The sequence below is a fragment of the Salvelinus sp. IW2-2015 genome, unplaced genomic scaffold (genome assembly GCF_002910315.2).
Source record: "Salvelinus sp. IW2-2015 unplaced genomic scaffold, ASM291031v2 Un_scaffold3452, whole genome shotgun sequence".
In the NCBI taxonomy this organism is placed as follows: domain Eukaryota; kingdom Metazoa; phylum Chordata; class Actinopteri; order Salmoniformes; family Salmonidae; genus Salvelinus; species Salvelinus sp. IW2-2015.
In genome coordinates this window covers 22,373-31,082 of record NW_019944732.1, presented here as the reverse complement: position 1 = coordinate 31,082, position 8,710 = coordinate 22,373, and positions in this window count along the sequence as shown.

Here is an 8,710-nt window from a genome sequence, read left to right as displayed (position 1 = left end):
ATATTTTATCTCTTGATCAAGTCGGTAACAAATCTGTTCCGGGCTACGAAGTGATCATACTGGTACATGGTTGTTAAAAGCTCCATACCTACAACAGTCACTCTATACCCAGGAGGGCTCACTAGGTAACACTATGGCTTTAACGTCAACACGCCAGTCATTCAGGAGGCTAAAGGTTACGATAAGCTCTTCACTAACAGACCAGCTCTCAATCCTACAGGCAGGGGAGCAGACTTATAGGGTACAATAGCTTTAACCTACAGCAGTATGCCAGCACGGGAGGCGACAATATGGTTGAGCACATTTCTTCTACTACACGCACAGTCATACCAGGAGGCTTGATGATAAGGTACCAAGTTGCGCCTAGAATTCTCAAACATACAGCCACAGTACACCACAGGAGGCTGGGAATAGCGTACAGATTAGCTCATTTTTTCACCCTACAGCAAGTCCCATCCCAGTTGAGGCCTAACGGTAATAGGCGGTTACCTACACAGTCATCAGGAGGCCCCTTATAGGTCATAAGCTTTTACCTACAGCAGTCCCATCCAGGAGGCTTATAGGTTGAGCATTTGCTTTACACTACAACAGTCCATCCGCCACGGAAGGCTATGGGTTACATGCGTTTTTACCTCTCATCGGGGCGGAGATCATAGCAGGGGAAGGGCATGGAGTAAGGTAAAGCTTTACCTCAGCCAGTACATCCGCGAAGGACCACTAAACAGGAGACATGACGGTAAGGATAGTTGCACTATCTTTTACTCTCCGTACAGCAGTCATAGACTCCAGGAGGCCTATATAAGGATTACGCTAGCCTTTAACCTACAGCATCGCAATCGCATGTAGATCGCTCAAGGTGAGGCGCTATATAGGTAATTGGCGTTTATTACCATACAACAGCATCCCTGCTTCAGTTGGGAGGGGCTCAATAGGTTAATAGCGTCGCACAAACAGTATACAGCAAGATCTCATCCACTACCACTCAGCGCACGCAAGGGCTATAACAGGGTACACCAATTGCACCTATTACCGTACCACACACGATCCATCCCGCAGCAGGCTAAATTTAGGGTAGCCAAATAGGCTCGTTATCTAATCACAGCTCAATTCCCAGGGGAGGCTATACGGGTTCACAATTAGCCTATAATGATGAGGCAATGCGAGTCACGTCCTGCTACAATGTTGAGAGCAGATATACAGAGTACATTTGTTTACGGCTTGTACAACAGTCTCCAGCGCTTGGCCCCATAATAGGTCATAATGACTATGTTACAAATACCATTGACGCAGAAGTAACCTAAAAATCCCAGTGAGCGCTATAGGAGAAGTAACATTAGCTATCTTTATACCTATGTCAAAGCAGGGTCACATACCTCTCAGGGGTCTATAAGGTACATTTTGCTTATTTAAAACATACACTGGTCATCCACAGGTAGGCTATAGGTTAACATATAGCGTTTAACGCTATTACAGAGTCCATTTAGGCCAGGAGGCTAATAGGATAGATAGCTTTAACACTACAAGCAGTCATCCATGGAGGCTATAGGTAATAGCAGTTACTTATGTACAGCAGTCCGATTCGCCGCAGGAAAGCCATATAAGGTCAGTTTAAGCCTTCTTTTTTACTCGGCTCACTAAGCAGTCTTACATCACAACAAGCACGAAGAGGGCCTATAGGTACAATTTTCTGTCCTTCATTAACGCAAGCAGTCATCCGCTGATACAGAGAACGCGCTCTCTTCTATAGTTCATTTATAGGCAGTTTTGGACTACAGCCTACGCTTATCAGGGGCCTATAGGTATACTTTGGGCTTTATCACCTCTGTACAAGCTAGCTCAATGCTCTACAGGAGGCTCCATTAGGTCACATCTGCTTTTACTACGCATAGTGCTATCATTTCCAGAAGGATGGCGTGACATACTGGGTTTCTAGATAACGCTTTTGTATACATGTTATGTCATGTATCACCAGGCGGGACTAGAAGTACGGCTCACACACTTGTCTTGCTACCCTACAGCAAAGCTCTCATGAACCAAGGGAGCGCTCAATACAGGTACATATGCTAACTACAACACCATCAAACTCACAGACTCATCTCGAGGGAGGCCTCCAAATAGGTAGGACCTCTGCTTTAATTAGGACGTACCTACGCAGTTCATAAGGACCACAGCGAGGGTACGGTACATAGAGTTAATCACAATACTAGCCGTTCATTTCCAGGGAGTGTTTGACGCATCCATAGGTTGGCTCACACCAGGCTGGGATAGGAGATTCACTGAAATTACTTGAGTCAGTCACATGGGTCCCACAGAGAGGCTATAGGTACGCTAGAGCTGTTTAGGCTCTCTTCAGAATGCACAAGTATACCAACGTGTAAGGGCTAGATGCAGGATAATTATTAGGAAATGGATGAAGCTTACTACATAGAACCACGTACATGCCAGGAAGCCTATAGTGCATAGAACTGTTACTACCAGCAGCTCTATCCCCTAGCGAGATACGGTCTGTGTGGGTACCTTACGTTACCTACAGCGTCTCCAGAGGCTTATAGGTTTACACTAGCTTTCCCTACAGCAGTCATCAAGGCAGAGGCCCTCATAAGGGATCTTACAGCCCTCTTAACCTACTGCCCACGTTCATCCAGTGTGGCGAGGGCTATACTAGGTACAATGATTTTAGCTGTCTACACACCTGAGCAACCGAGGCTCAGATCCAGGAAGGCTAATGAGGTACATAGCATTAAGAACTACAACCAGTCCAATGACAAGGAGGCTATCAATAGTGTTGTACTTGAGCTATCTACTTAAGCAGTCATAGACGAGCCACGTGGAGCGCTAGAGGAACGTAACATCGCGTTACAAAGTACTAAAGTACCAATAGCCCCTCACGACGGCACTATACTAGGTAACAATAGCTATGTTCACCCTACAACAATCAAGTCCATCGAGGACGGCCTTATAGGTGCGACCAAGGGTAAGCATCTTACTTACATACCAGTCATCCAGGGAGGCTATAGGTACATAGCTTTACCTACAGCCAGTCAAATGCACCGTCCTTGAGAGGCCTAATGTAGGGTTACATAGCCCGTTCCACGAGTACAACAGTCATGTGTCCCCCCCAGGACGCGCTCTTTTGAGTTAAGCCATGCGGGTATCCTAATACTAGTCCACTACCGGGAACGCGGTCCCCCTCATATGAGAGGTTCTCTTAACCGTATACCGTACAACAGATCAGTACGCAGGATAGTGGCTTGGATCGCAATCCGGAGTGACATATAGCCTTATAGTAACCTTACAGCAGTTCATGGCCGACAGGAGGCATATAGGGTCATTTTACAATATGCGGGTTACTGATCAGGAAAAGTCACCCATAACACCTCCAGGGAAGGAATCTATATGGTTTCATTGGGCGTTTTAAAAAATCCAAACTACTCAAGGTCATCCGAGTGAGTGGTCTTTAGAGGAGGTTAACAGGATCAGCTTATACACAGAGAACAGGCCTAGGGTCAGCATCCAGGATGGCATTCATACGGAATACACCGATAGACTTTTTAACACCATTACCACAGTCTCAGCCGAGAGTCAATCGGTCACACTGCGTTACCTTATACTAGCAAGGTCATGCTCGCAAGGAGAGCTACTAAATGGTTTGTGACAGGGTGGAAATCACGCTAATTACCTACAACAGTCTCCAAGGAGGCTTAAGGTCATATATAGCCCGTTTACCTTGGGGCTATCAGCAGTCTCATCCATGGCAGGCTTATTATGGTATCATTAGGCATATATGGGGAGCCACCTTACAGAAGTCGGGACTGAGGAGGCTCTGATTACGGGTACTAAGCGTTACCAGAAAGCGGCACAAAGAATTGACTATGTGCAGGGCAGCAGATCGACAGGTAATTCAGGTAGCTTTACAGTACAGATGAGATTGTCCTTGAGTCTACCTCAGAGTACCGCCACCAGATTGTGAATTAGTGGCAACATTAACTTTCAAGCTTGTTTGAACACAACCTGCTATATTAGGGAAGACGAACAAGATTACTGGCACAGACTCGCGTATGTGGGAGTGGATTTCTCTAGCAAATCTAACTAGGAGAGTATCAAGTATGATAACTGCGCTATAACAACTCCGTTGTCTTAAAATTGCACCATCACACTCACTAATGTGGTACACTAAATATGTGGCCCTGATGATCCGAACACAGGGACTCAAGTTCGGGAGTAATGCTGTAGACTACGTGTGGAAGGTGGTAGGATGGAGAGGCTCAATGAATCGTAGAATACACTGAGGCTAGGGGTGTGTTTAGTGTCGAGGGATGAGAGTATAGAGAGAATTGAGACTACTTGGTGTATTGGAGGCTGAGAAGTATGTTTATAACTACTGGTTTTGGTATTGGAGGGGATCTGAGAGTAAATGTTGGATATTTCTCTAGGCTGAGGTGTGTAGGTACACTGGCCATCCTCCGATACAACGCACCAGAAAATGATGAGTATTTTGTGTGTAGACCGCTGTAGAACGTTGGGTGTATTATGGAGGTCCGTTGGTTATGAGAGTCCATGCAGGTCGTATAGACTACGTCGGGTGTAGTGGAGGATGGAGAGTAAGTGTTCCCAGAATAATCACTCATACACGTCGTGGTTATTAGAGAGGGGATGGCTGAGCTGGGAGTGAGATTGTTCTTACAGAAACTCTAACTGAGAGAGTAACAGTGTGGTGTGGTGGAAGGCAACTCGATAGAGTAATTGGGTTTGAAGTAATACCTCACCTTGTGATCGTTTTGTACTCGGAGGATCGTGAGAGATCGGAACAAGGTTTAGACACTAGGTTTGTGATGTAGGAGGATGAGAGGTTAAATAGAATAGTAGTACTACTATGGTGTAGTGGAGGAGTGAGAGTAATGTTTAGACTACTGGTGTAGTGGAGGATGAGAGTAATGTTTATACTACTGGGTGTAGTGGAGGATGAGAGTAATGTTTTAGACTACTGGTGTATGGAGGATGAGAGTAATGTTTTAACACTGGTGTTGGAGGATGAGAGTAATGTGTTAGACTACTGGTGTAGTGGAGGATGAGAGTATGTTTTAGACTACTGGTGTAGTGGAGGATGAAGGTAATGTTTAGACTACTGGTGTAGTGGAGGATGAGAGTAATGTTGTAGACTACTGGTTAGTGGAGGATGGGAAGTTGTTTAGACTACTACTGGTGTAGTGGAGGATGAGAGTAATGTGTAGACTACTGGTGTAGTGGGAGGGATGAGAGTTAATGTTTGTAAAGACTACTGGTGTAGTGGAGGATGGAGAGTAATGTGTTTAATTACTATTGGTGTAGTGGAGGATGAGAGTAATGTTTGACTACTGGTGTAGTGGAGGAGAGAGTAATGTGTGAACTACTGGTGTAGTGGGAGGATGAGAGTATGTTTATACTACTGTGTGTAGTGGGGGATGAGAGTAATGTTTAGACTACTGGTGTAGTGGAGGAGGATGAGCGTAATGTTTAACTACTGGGTGTAGTGGAGGATGAGAGTAATGTTTAACTACTTGGTGTAGTGGGAGGATGGAGAAGTAATGTTTATACTACTGGTGTTAGTGGAGGATGAGAGTATGTTGACTACTGGTGTAGTGGAGGATGAGAGTAATGTTTAGACTACTGGGTGTAGTGGAGGATGAGAGTAATGTTTTAGACTACTGGTGTAGTGGAGGATGAATCAACACAGAATCCCTCCCTCTCTCCGTGTCCCAGTCTCACTCCCTTTCTCTCTGTCCCTCACTCCTCTCTTCTGTCCTCACTCCCCCTGTCCTCACTCCCTCTCTTCGTCCCTCACTCCCTCTCTCTCTGTCCCTCACTCCCCCTGTCCCCTCACTCCCTCTCTCTGTCCCTCACTCTCCTCACTCCCCTCTCTCTCTGTCCCTCATCTCTCTCCCTGTCCCTGCACTCCCCGTCCGCTCTGTCTCTCTCCCCCTCTTTCCCTCTCTCCTCTCCATCAGTTAGTTTTGTGATGGTCCCTTTAACTTGGTCCAACTTAGTGGCTTAGCCCAATCCTTCCTCCCTCCTCCTCTTCCTGATGACGTCCATTACCTAACCTCAGAAAACCTGCTCACAACTTCCCCCGATTCTGAAAATATTTTTCCACTGCGCCGTCCAAACCATGAGGGCCTTTCTTTAGACACACACACACACACACCACACACACACACACACACACACACACACCACACACACACACACACACACACACACACACAACACACACACACACACACACACACACACACACACACACACAACCACAGACCATGTGGTCAAGATAGTAAGTTAGGGGGAGGGAGACAGCAGGAGGGAATAGAAAGGAAAGTGGGGAGAGAAATGAAGATGTAGAGAAAGAGGGAGATTGGACAGAAAGAGGGGAGATGGAGAGAAAGAGGGAGATGGAGAGAAAGGGGGATGGACAGAAAGAGGAGATGGGAGAAAGAGGGAGTGGAGAGAAAGAGGGAGATGGGAGATGGAGAAAAGAGGGAGATGGACAGAAAGAGGGAGTGGACAGAAGAGGGAGATGGAGCGAGAAAGAGGGAGATGGAGAGAAAGGAAGCTGGAGAGAAAGGAAGCTGGACAGAAATGAAGCTGGAGAGAAAGGAAGCTGGAGAGAAAGGAAGCTGGAGAGAAAGGAAGCTGGAGAGAAAGGAAGCTGGACAGAAAGGAAGCTGGAGAGAAAGGAAGCTGGACAGAAAGGAAGCTGGAGAGAAAGGAAGCTGGAGAGAAAGGAAGCTGGAGAGAAAGGAAGCTGGAGAGAAAGGAAGCTGGACAGAAAGGGGGCTGTGCAGCTGGGAGGAGAAAGACAGGTGAAGAGGAGAAGTTCAAATAGTTAAAGTTTGTAAAACAAATTATCTTCAGTACCAACTTACTCAATAAATCCAGGAAACCAAGATGTTTAATACACTCCTGCTTGTGGGCGGTGATAATGGCAGCTTAAGCTAACAGGTAAATTCTTGTGTTGCAGTTTTGAACTTAAGAGAAGTCATGATTCTCAGATCTAAAAGCACAAAGGAAATAGTATGTCTGTCTGATCAAACAGACTACAGTACAACTACATACTGAAACAAGAAGAATCTACTGTCTGTACCACACACATTCACAATGGAAAACAAGAACCCTCCAGCTGAAAGAGAGATAGGAGAGAGAGAAGGAGAGGGAGAAAGAGAAGGAGAGAGAGAAGGAGAGGGAGAGAGAGAAGGAGAGGAGAGAGAGGAGAGGGAGAGAGAGAAGGAAAGGAGAGAGAGAAGGAGAGGAGAGAGATAAGGAAAGGAGAGAGATAAGGAAAGGAGAGAGAGAAGGAGAGGAGAGAGGAGAGAGAGAAGCAGAGAGAGAAGGATATGGAGAAAGACCTACAGAGAGAAAGAGTGAGAGAGAGACCTACAGAGAGAAAGCGTGAGAGAGGGACCTACAGAGAGAAAGAGTGAGAGAGAGACCTACAGAGAGAAAGCGTGAGAGAGAGACCTACAGAGAGAAAGCGTGAGAGAGAGACCTACAGAGAGAAAGCGTGAGAGCGAGACCTACAGAGAGAAAGCGTGAGAGAGAGACCTAACAGGAGAAAGCCGTAGAGAGAGAGACCTACAGAGAGAAAAGGCCGTGAGAGAGACCTACAGAGAGAGGTACCTACAGAGAGAGAAAGCCGTGAGAGAGGGACCTACAGAGAGAGAAGCGTGAAAGAGACCTACAGAGAGAAAGTGTGAGAGGAAACCTACAGAGAGAGGGACTGCTGCCTCTAAGCTGCTACGTTGTGTTTGCGTTCCCCTCCTGCCAGAGGATGTTATGAGCTCTCATCCCAGACAGAGTCTGTAAAGTGTGAACGCCTCAGTCATGCCTGGTCTACAGCAGGGATTGCCTACAGGCTTCATTAAGACCTCTGGACAGAGGACAGGAGAAAGAGAGGAGAGAGATCCCCCAAGCCTCAAACAACCCCCATGACCAGTAGCCAAGAGCCCAAGACGGACAGAGGAGAGAGGCTATGTGGGGAGAGGGTGAGGTGTGTGTGTTACTCGTGTCTGATTCACGTTGCCCTGCTTCCTTCCAGCAGCCACATCTGGCTCTGTTTATCACCTAGACCCTGCCGGCTGGACAGGACGGCTCCACTACACGTAGGAGACGAGAGCAGCTGGAGCTGGACAGGAAGGATCCACTACATGTCAGGAGACGAGAGCAGCTGGAGGCTGGACAGGACGGTCCACTACATGTCAGGAGACGAGGCTGGAGGCTACAGGACTCACGTCAGGAGACGAGAGCAGCTGGAGGCTGGACAGGACGGCTCCACTACACGTCAGGAGACGAGAGCAGCTGGAGGCTGGACAGGACGGTCCACTACACGTCAGGAGACGAGAGAGCTGGAGGCGGGACAGGAAGGTCCACTACACGTCAGGAGACGAGAGCAGCTGGAGGCTGGACGAGGCTCTACTACCGTCAGGACGAGGCGCTGGAGGCTGGACAGGAGGCTCCACTCACGTCAGGAGACGAGAGCAGCTGGAGGCTGGACAGGAAGGATCCTACTACACGTCAGGAGACGAGAGGAGCTGGAGGCTGGACAGGACGGCTTCCACTAACGTCAGGAGACGAGAGCAGCTGGAGGCTGGACAGGAAGGCTCCACTACACGTCAGGAGACGAGAGCAGCTGGAGGCTGGACAGGACGGCTCCACTACACGTCAGGAGACGAGAGCAGCT